Raw genomic sequence first — 11,171 nt, forward strand, 5'->3', positions numbered from 1 at the left:
AAATTCTACAAATACGCACTGTGTTTACTGTTTGCCAGGCCTGTGAGGGAGCCATCAGGTTCTCCTCTCTATTTGAAACCACTCTTTATGTGTGTGCACTGTGATAACAATCTGGAGTGGAAATGTCTTTACGGGGTTAACAATTTACCATGCAACAGGTGAGCCTCACACACGGTGAGTTCACAGTTCATGTATTTTGACTGAGTAACACAATGGAAGCATAGATAGATGGCCAGTGATTCCTTATACTAGGAACAAAATTTGGAACCGTCAAACAAAACCTCACACAATCCTGCTCACTTCGGCTCACTATAATATTGACATTACTCCTTACTCCCTTCACAATTGTAAGGAGACCAAGTGTCTTATTATAACATCAGTCCTTTCTATCGTTTCATTATTCTTCTCTCATTATTCTTCTATCGTTTCATTATTATTCATTATTGTTTCTCTTTGGTATAAGAAAGGGCCCTGCTTTCACTTCATATCTTGTTGGTTTCATCACTTCTCCTTGCATCCCATTAAGTTGCTCAAAAGACTACTTGTTAGTTGCCCTTTTTTTATTATTTTGTCTTGTTTTTATTTCCAGCCTCTATCATTTTGTTGCAGTCTTATTCTCCACTAAACTCATTTTAAATCCAATGATATTGTTATGGTGGATACATTGTGTCAATTTGAGTATCTTCTAGGTTTAACTAAGAGACTCAGCAGGGACCCAGGGTTCTTAGTTTGTAGATATCCTTATCCTGTGCAAAAGGAGGGCACAGAGATTTTTGTGAGTGCCACATTCCCCCTGGGAGTGAGGTAGCCTGCTTACAGTATAAGGGAGGAGAAGAGGCTTACACTTGCCCCCTTTTGTTCTGGTTGCTGCCTTGAAGTGTTGCCCCAGTGCCCTGCCACCCTGTCTCGGAGCCAGCTGATTATGGACTGAAACCTCCACTAACAGTGAGCCAATAAACCTTTCCTTCCTTCATTTTGGGTGTTGGGTGTTTTTCTCCCAGCAATGAGAGAGAAGTAACCAAGACAAATATCCTCTCTGTGCAATAAAATAGTTATGTTTATTTTACTTCATTTTCCTCACTACCATATTAAACATCATTGATCACTGTTTTGTACCTTTCTATTTACTTAGCTACTTCGCATAGGCTGAACTTCTCCAGTTTTTCCTCTGGTTCTCTAATCTTTCTCAAATCTCAATGAGTACTCTGAAACTACTTAAAAAATCTCCCCCAAGATTCTATCCACAGGTAGTTTATCTTCTTGTTCTAGTGTATTGCTGGATGAACACTTTACTCTGGAATTCATGAGTAATACTATAATAGTAATAATCATATAATAATAAAATAATAACAATATTCACAAAGCACTTTTTCTGTACTAGGTACTACTGTTCTAAGTACTTTTATGTGGATTAACTCAATGAATCCTCATATGCATTGTATTTTACAACAAACATTTTATAAATAAAAAATGTGGAACAGGTTACACACCTTGCTTTCAGTGAAAGGAGTAGACTCAGAATTTTATTCCAGAAAGTTTAATTGTAGAGCCTTGTGCTCAAGTACAAATCCTAACTTCCACAGAGAACTAGAAATTCCAGAAATCAATAGAATCATCTTTTATTCACAACCCAAGTCTAAAATCATGGAATCACTCCTATCTCTTCCTACCCCTTACCTCTGCAGTCCAGCAATCCCATCCTCTGGTCTTTCATTTGCTTTGTATGTCATTGGTCTCAACTCTTGACTTCTACAATCCTTTTACCATGGCCTGGAATCCTGTCAGCATTACGATCTGATTAGACGGCTGAAATTTTTTTGGAAAGTGGTTAGTTTGCTTCCAGTGCGACCTCAAACGCAGTCACGATGTTGCAACAGAGAATTTAAAATATAACACAAATCTGACAATATCGCTTCCAAATTTTGAAACTTTCCATGGCTCCTCTCCAGTGACTTAAAGTCCACCCTCTCTAGAACAGTGTGTAAAGCACATAGGTGTGCGGGCCTTCAGCTATATCTACCCCGTTTAAAAGTTCCTTAGCATAGGGCTGTTGTCCTGTATCTACACTCTTCCCTTAGCCTTGCTTGCCTGTCAGGCTACCTGTATGTGCCCTGCAAGTCTCACGTAAGGCTACAAAACTTGTGTTCACAATTAGTACCACTGTGCTTTTACACTTAATAATGTGCTCTTATACTTCCACTAGGTTATTAGCTCCTAAAAATAAGACATTTTTTAAAATTTGGAAAAACTCAAAAAATTTTTGGAAAAACTTACATAGCTCCTTCTTGCAAAGTAGGTACTTTATAAGTGTTTTAACAAATTCATTAATTTATACAAATAAATGAATGAATGGCCAAATAGAAATTAGTTAATTATGTGTTATTTGTCAATAGAGCACATACACAAAAGAAAACCTTAAGTGGAAGAATATTACTGCTTTTACTAGTGGATAATGTATAAGCTTTAATAAGCACAGTGACTATGTTGTGTGTATGTGTGTGTTTATTTTTCTTGAAGCAAGACAAACCTTATAGAAAAAGAGCAGCAAATTCCATAGCATGGCTCCATACTTTCCCTTCCATCTTCTCTTATCAAAAGTTCCCTCTATATTTTCCTAATACAAAACATTAAATGTCATTGTAAGGACTCACTAGTAACAGTTAGGATTCATGTAAAGTTTAACTTGATATTATAGAAAAGCCCAAGGTCATGGTTGGTTAGAAACCACAGACATTTCTTTTCTTGTCCCCTGTTGGAGGAGGACACCCGCACTGATCAAGTCCCTCTTGTTTTGCTGATCCTTGCCCCGTAGCTTCACAGCCCAAGTCCATGCTGCTACATGTGCATTCCAAACAGCAGGAAGAAGGAAGGACAGAAGACGGGTGTGCCGCTCACCTTCAAAAATGCTTCCTGGAAATCCTATACAACACTTCCAATCACTCCCACGCTAGCAGTTAGGGCAAGTGCAACATGTATTTTATTTCTTTTCTGTTTGGTGTTTAGAGCTGGTAGTAATAATGGGGAAAGTTTTTTGACTGCTGTTAATGAGAAAGAGGGCTAGGTATTAATGTAAGCAATTGGTATTCCTTCTCATAGTCCAGGCATAATATATGAAAAATACAGACATTTCAGAAGTATTAATTATGCTGGTAAGCAACCTATGGTTAGCTCAGGGACCAGCTGGGAAAGATCATTATCTAATTGGTGAACCTGCAAATCAAGTTAACAAATGGAGCAGCACATTTGGCCTCAGAGAACTGCAAGTTGAGAGTAGCAGATGCACTTCACCAAGCCAAGAACAAACGTTAGACTCTTTCTACTATTGTTTAAGTGCGTTACACATTGAAAAGAATGGTTTATACTTATACTGTGGGATCAGTTTTTCATGCCCATGTATTGTAATCTGAGCAACTACTTTGAAGATAATAATAAGCAATATATTAACCATTGTTAATCTATTATCTTGTTTGAAAATTTTGTATTGTTTTTATTTTTTTTCTTTTTAAACAATAAATAAATAATGTACTACAGAAAAATATCAATTAAACAGATTATATATGGGTTCTCCCCTCTCTCTCCTTCTCTCTCTATCTACATATCTATATCTATATCTATATCTATATCTATATCTATATCTATCTTTGGATTAACCTGTTACTTACAGCAATGATTTTCAAACTTGCTGAGCATAGGAATTGCCTGACACTTTGCTACAATGCAGATTTTAGTTGTCATTCAGTGGGGGTCAGGCAATGTGAGCAACTCAGAGCCTCAGTATGTGCTGAGTCATGTTCATTCAGGTTTCTGGTGAAGCGAATTTCAAGATGATAATGATGCCCAAGAGATTTATGGAAAAGTCTGTGGAGAGTAGAGATGAGGGAACCAGAGAGTGTACATGAGCTAGTAGACTGCATGGAAGCTGGGAGGTACAAGAGAGAAAAGTAGAACTTAGAAGAATCTCACAGGATACAGAAGCCAATGAGGAGGCCTGAATTTGAAGTCTTTCAGAGGAGTCCTGCACCTCACAGAAACGGACTCACCCCAGGAACTCAGCCACTGGCCAGAATCATGGGAAGCATGGTCTGGACATCAACGTGATATGGACCCAGAGGGACGGCAGCTGGAGTTATTAGTCCACTACTATCTTATAGCAGAAGACCTGAGCGATGCTTTTTGGTGTATGTCATGGTACATATTCTTACTCACTAAGTACAGTACACTATATATACATTAGTGTTCATTTGAGGTCCTCGCAATATCTAAGAATGTTTATTACAAAGTGGATTTACAGTGCATAGCCTGAAGGACCTTAGGTTATCTTTTAATAAATAAATAAGATTGAACACAAAGGAATTAGACCAATAAAGATCAAATTGGAGCCAGACCCAAGAGAAATACCATGGAAGGTTCATGGTAGCATGGAAAAATTATTTCCAACTTAATAATTTTGATGTTTTTTGTCATAAAACCTCATGTCATAAGAAGCATTATTCATTATTCATTATTTTAGGCTCCACTTGGTATTTTATGTTTACTAGTTTTACAATTTGGATTTATTTCTTCTAAAGTGTCCTTTAAAAAAAGTCTTTTTCTGAAAAAATCATAAATTTATATAATTCACTCACATAGTCATTGCACATAAACATATTTACATAATAATTTTGATTTAAAAGTAAATCATTGACATGCTTTTGTTGATTGAAATTAGCAAAATCTGACCTAATTTACATAAACCACCAAAAATTTCCACTTCTGAAAATAGAGGTCTTAGGCGATTAACCCTCAATTTTAGCTATCATATTTTCATCCAGATTCATTTATAATTTGTTACAGCTCATAAAATTACAAGTAAAAATGAATTTTCTGAATTCATAAAATATATAAAGAAGAAATTGCCTTCTTTTATGAGTGTTAAAGCAGTTTAAATTTTTCTCTATTTTATTTCCTTCTTATTATAATCATATTTATTAGTCTTAATTATCATATAAATGGTAATGCAACCTTGTACTCCTTAACTACAAGCAATCAAGAAAGACTGTTTTGCAGAGAGAACTATTATAATGGTAAAATTGGTTTTGAGATATTCTTTGTACATCAAAATTGAATCAACAATCTATTTTTCTAGTTCACAACTTTATATCTAAAAGTGACTCACTTCCTAAAAGATTTTTTATATTGAATAGCATCATTCATTCTCTCAATAAATCAGTATTGAGTCTACTAAGAACAAGTCTGGTAGGGAATTCGACAACAAAACAGACAACAACAGACAATTCATAGTCAATTTTACTTTAATTTAGCCTAAGCTTTGTCAACTAGCCACTATATTATCCTGTGCCAGTTACTTTGCCACTTCCACTCTTAATTGGATGACTAGTAACAAAAAAGTCTAATTTATGGAATTATAAACTTTCGATGAATACATGAATATAACATGCTCACAAGAATGTCTGCCACATTCTAAGTGCCTACTTGTTTGTTTTTATACTTTTAGTCTTTTAAAAAAATAAGTCACCATTTTTCCTTACCCATATCTCCCTTATCAAAATCTAGAAAGCAGTCATATCGTGTTCAACTAGCGATCAGCCCGTAGATACCCATTGAAAGCTAGCTACCTCCATTATTTCCAGGGTGACCCTAAGCACAATGACCCATCCTCAAACTCTTTGATCTCCAAATTTCTCTTTTGGTCCCTTTCTTATCAAAACTAATCTCTGTGACAAGCTCTCTAGGTGTCACCCTTACCTCCATGGCTGTGTCTTACTGAAATTCTTTCTGCATTTATTCATGTAAATAATTATAGATTTTTCCTATGATCTGCCCTTAATTACTATTTTTCTTCCAATATTCTATCTTCTCCAAAACTCAATCTTTAATGTTGTCTTCAAAATCTGTATCTCTAATCTTAATCTCTTACATTCCAGTATTACAACTCCCCCTTTAGATATTCAGTGTCACTATATATTCAATAATTTCAAACAAAACCCAATTTCCAACCAACACAACCCTTCATTGCAATGGAAACTACTCCTTAACTAGCCTACTCGAGCAAAAAACAAAACCTCAAAATGATCTTATAATCTCTATCCATTTTCCCCTCCTCCATTTCAATTTAAGAAACTCAAATCATATGAACTGTGTCTCTCAAAGCCTCTCTAAAATCTACCTTCTATGCAGATGAAGTGCTGATCTGAGTGTGTGCTCTCTTCCCCTGGGTAACAGGAAATGTAAACAGGTAGAACACACACAGGCAGGTGAGGCTTAACACTTTCACATCTGGCAGTATTTGGTGGCTTTTAGCTTCTCCATTCATTTTCATTCTGATGCCAAATCTATATCTGACTTCCTAAGCTCCAGTCATACACTTTTGCCTTCAATATTTGTCTACTTAAGTATTCTCCCAACACTTGAGAATCTGTGCATTTGAAAGTCATATTTTCCATTTCTGCTTCTCATCTACTTTGACTGACCTCTCTGGTTTTCACTAGTATATTCCTGGTCATTAGCACAATCGTGGTTGTATATTAGTATATCCCTGGTCAAAGACCTTTGGTTTTATTTCACCATAGTAGGCTGGAAAATGCTTCCCCTTCCAAGAACAGATGAACCCTAACCCCTGGAACCTGTGATAGTATCTTATACAACAAAATAGACATGTCTGTAGTTGTAATTAAGAAAACTGAGATGAATTTTTTCCTGAATTATTTAGATAGGCTCTAAATGCAATTATATAATTCTTTCCATTAAAACCAAGGCAGAAAGACAGTCACTCAAAGATGCCCTTGATGTGGGGGCAGAATGATGTGGCCCTATCTAAGAATGCTAGCAGCCACCAGAAGGCGAAATACTCAAGAAATGAATGATTCTGCCGTAGAGTAGAAGCATGATCCTCTTAGCATCCTGATTTCTCCATAGGGATACTTATTTCATATTTGTAAAACTATAAGAGGTACAATTTTTACTGTTTTAAAATACCAACTTTGTGTTAACTTAATACATTGGCCACAGGAAATTAAGGTACATGGTCTTAATCCTCACACAACTGCTGGGGTCTGTCTTCCAGGATGTCAGGAGAAGCAATGGTCACTCTGCTCCATCACTTAGCACCCAGGGGGCTTGAGCAAGTTGCTTACTCTTGCAGAATATCGTTTTTCTCAATGGGAAAAGAGATAAGATTTTGGACAATATTTTCTTAATTGAAAGCATCCACATAAAACACAGCAGTGTTCACTTATAGTACATGACTCATGTATATAAAATATTTTTATCATTTCTACAAAAATTTTGGTTGTTTAGTCACTCACTTTTCTAATGTACTTTTCCAAACATCTCCAGATTACTTATTCCAGAATTGAGTTGTGACATGATAAGTTGCTTCTTCAATTTTCTTTAACTCATTAGTACTGGATGGGGAAAATCTCAAACTCTCCAGCATGGCATTGACATTGTTGGGGCCTCACCCAAAAAAGCTGTTTAAACTGAAGAGTGTTTGCAAAGACAGCTATTCCTCTGAAAGTAGTGGGAGCCTTCCTTCTCAAGGGAGTCACAGCCAGTGAGAAGCAGGGATCCAGAGGCCCGGGCCCTCCTCTGGTGTGGCGTAGAAGGACAGAAAGACTGGCAGGAAATCACATCTCTGCTGATCTCCTTCCCTGTGAGATCCTCCTGCCCAGACTTCCTTTCTCCAGATGTCATGTGTATGATAAAACAGACAGATCAGCATCTAGACTGAGACTTTACTTCTAGAAATGTTGAGTAAGTCATTTTTTGTGTATGAAATATTCCTTTCTTGCCCTCTGTTTCTCCAAAGAGCGTTTATAACCCAAATCTTGCCATGAGCCCATACTGGCTACCTATTCTAGTGATTGCTTTTTCCCTTGAGCTTCTGTACTGTACATTTTCAGTATCATTTATTTGGCAACAATTTGATTGTCATCAACACAAATGACACAATGATTTGTTGCAGATCATTCTGAGGATTAAAGTGAGACTTACAGAAAATTAATAGTGTAGTGCTAGCCTCAGAGAACGATCATAAAGCCCTGTATTAGGATATTTGTTGAGCAAGTATCTCTGCTCCCCCTCTCCTGACTCCTTGCTTTTCCCCAAGAATAGGCCAGAAACCAAAACACTATCTTAATAAAACATTTTCCTCTGGATTTCATCTTCTATTTCTCTCTAAACATGGCAACACAATCACTACATAGGTGATTAGGTAAGGCATGAGGAATGGACAAAGGCAGATTAAGTTTCTCAAAGTACTATTGGTCAGAACTTCTCTTGAGTCAAAGAGCTGTTACCTTTCAAAAAATAAGTATTTCTTTCCTTATTTGCCAATTTTGTCCATCATCTAATATGGGTAATAGCTATGGCTGAGAAAAAAGCACTAATGGACCGCAAACCTCCACATTAAATTTCCACTGAGATGTAGCTCATTTAGAACATAAAGAGAAATACATTTTTGGCTAAATGCCCAGCGTGTGATTTCTGTGAAACAGAATGGAGTGTTTAAACAAGCTTTGAAAAGGTGCACTGACTTTATCTGACTTAAGATGGAAAGTCCTGCAATTCATTTGCTAGTTTTATTTAAAATTATCTGTCAATTATGAATTTTATTTCTACTTAAAAATTAATGTCATATCAGCAAACTAACTTCTGTTAAAATTGTATAAAGGGATAGGAGGGAAGTATGACCTTGTTTCATCATCAGGACAATTTGTTTTGTATTTGTAGTCAGTCATTTCGAAGGAGTTTCTTATAATGTTTTCTAAGTCCCTGAGTTATAGGTTTTGTTTATTCTAAGGTAATGATATATTATTTAAGGACAGAATTAAGAAAGATCTAAAAAATGTATACATCATCATAAACAAACTAGGCAACCAATACAAATGCATTGCACATATGTACACACACACACACACACACACACACACACACACACTATCTCTCTAATTTTTAATGTTCTTTAGTTTCCACTCAAAATAAACCATGAGCTACTTACTCTATTTCCTGAACACCTGTTAAAATATGATGTGTTTTAAAGTATATTCTTATGCTATGATTCTCCTGGTCCTTCACAGTTTGCATCAGATGGCACCTGATTTGAGACTTTTATGATTCCCCTCAACTATAAACTGTCTTCTTTCTCTGAGCCTTACGGGTTTGACAAACTCCTCATCTGAAGTCTCCTCCTGGGTCTGCTCAATGGCTTTCCTAGGTCCTCAGCACTTGTACCTTGTCATACTTTTGTAATAGAAGTTTAAATATTGTATTTTAAAATTTGACCGGTATAAGTACACATGTATGTGATAGAGGTTACATTCATTATCATTTATCAATTATTATGATAGTACACATTTTTATTGATTTTAAAAATCTAAACATATTTTTTACTGGCTCTTAAATATACTGTGGTACTGTGTCTCCCTTTTGTGCTTAAGGGTGTCTGTTCCACAGTTAATGTGTGCTCTAATTGTTTATCTATCTGTTATCTTGCTTTCCACGGAAAAAGCTTTATGGCAGAAGCTTGGAAATGCCTTCCTGATAGGTATTAAAAAAAAAAAAAAAAAAACACTCTTTCACAGTCTAAAAAAACAAAAGAATTGAAAAATTTACTTAGTCCTGTATTCGCTGAAGCAGGGTGGCTCCAGTTCTCTGTTCTGACTAATTTTGATTACTACCTTTCTTTTTGCAGTGATAAAACTACATTATTATTTTTATACCTAATGTTTCTATTTTTGGCAACGGGTTAAGGGAACAAAGAACAAACTACTAATGGAGAACCCTGGAGACTGTTTCCATGTTCAAAGTTTCCTCTGTTGATTAGAACTTTGCTTTTTAGAAAAGGCATTGGGGGGATATGTGCAAGAAAAACAACCTGAAAAGGACTGACTTTACTTCAATTTGCTACAGCAGCTCAACCAGTCTTAAGTAGTGACTAAGCTACCACCTGAAATGTATAAATCTATATCCATAACTGGCTGGTAGCCAATAATAGTATTACACCATTAATAAAATGTATTATAGGAAAAAATTTCCATTATTCAAACCACCACACTTCCCCCAAAATTCTGAATGACTTGAGAGCAACAATGGTAAAGGCTTATGGCAGTAACAAGGTTTCTAGCCAACCTAGGTTTTGATGTGAACTATTTTATAAAGTAAGTTGCTCTCCCCATAACCCATCAAGATTCCAGCTAACATAAATCACCTTCAAATGGTAGGCACATATCCTGTTTACTTCTAAGGTATGGTTTTCCTGTGACGGCAGGTGTCTGGTAGAAAGTATTTAATTCTGAGTGCTTTGTTTCTTTGTTTAGCAAATATGGTTCCATCAGCACATGGTATTTCCAGAAATTTCCTAGAGTTATGAAACAAGGGATCTTTGTGACAGTGTCAAAAAAAGTTTCATTAAGGTTGTGCCCCCCACCCTTGGTGAATTTCTATAAGGGCATTTGCAGCAAACATTTGAAGAAGTGGTGTTGTAGGGAAGAGTTGGGCAATCAAGAATGATTTCTGTTAGCAAAAGTACTGACCATAGGACCCTGACTTTATGTCTCCTCATTGGGGTCCCTAGGGCTGGCTTGTAGAAATAGGTCTTTTATTTTTATGCTCCCTTGGGTAGTTGCTCTATACTTCTCATTTCAAAGTATTTTAAAAATGATTCATGGGATAATTATTCTGTTCTCATACTTATACACAGTACACATAAAAGCATTTTAGAAACTGTTATTTTTGTTGCTCCATAACAATTGAGCTAAATAAAAACAATATCCTTGTTATGCATGGGAATCCCCAGCCAACACTTTGCCCCAGAAACACTTCAGTCTAGTGTTAAGACAAGATAGCCACTGATAGGGAGCCATCACTGCTTTCACTTCCAAAAATCCCAGGAATTACTGGCACAGTGCATCTATTTGAGAATGAAAACAAAACGAAACCAAAGTCACATATACAAACAATTTTTACTGTGATGTCTTCATTCAGAGAAGGAAAACAAAAATAAAATAAAATGATACCATAAGTTTCAGAGTGCAGCAAAATTTGCTTGTAAATAATTCAAGAAGGTAACAGTCTAACCAGGGTTTAAGAGTGTCAGATTCCTTCAGAGGGTATTTCCCAAGCACACAGGGAGATCACACTTTGCATAGTCACCCCTCTGGAATGTAGCACAT

Source organism: Cavia porcellus, unplaced genomic scaffold (assembly GCF_034190915.1).
Source record: "Cavia porcellus strain 051 isolate PalLab524CR breed Dunkin Hartley unplaced genomic scaffold, mCavPor4.1 scaffold_11, whole genome shotgun sequence".
In the NCBI taxonomy this organism is placed as follows: domain Eukaryota; kingdom Metazoa; phylum Chordata; class Mammalia; order Rodentia; family Caviidae; genus Cavia; species Cavia porcellus.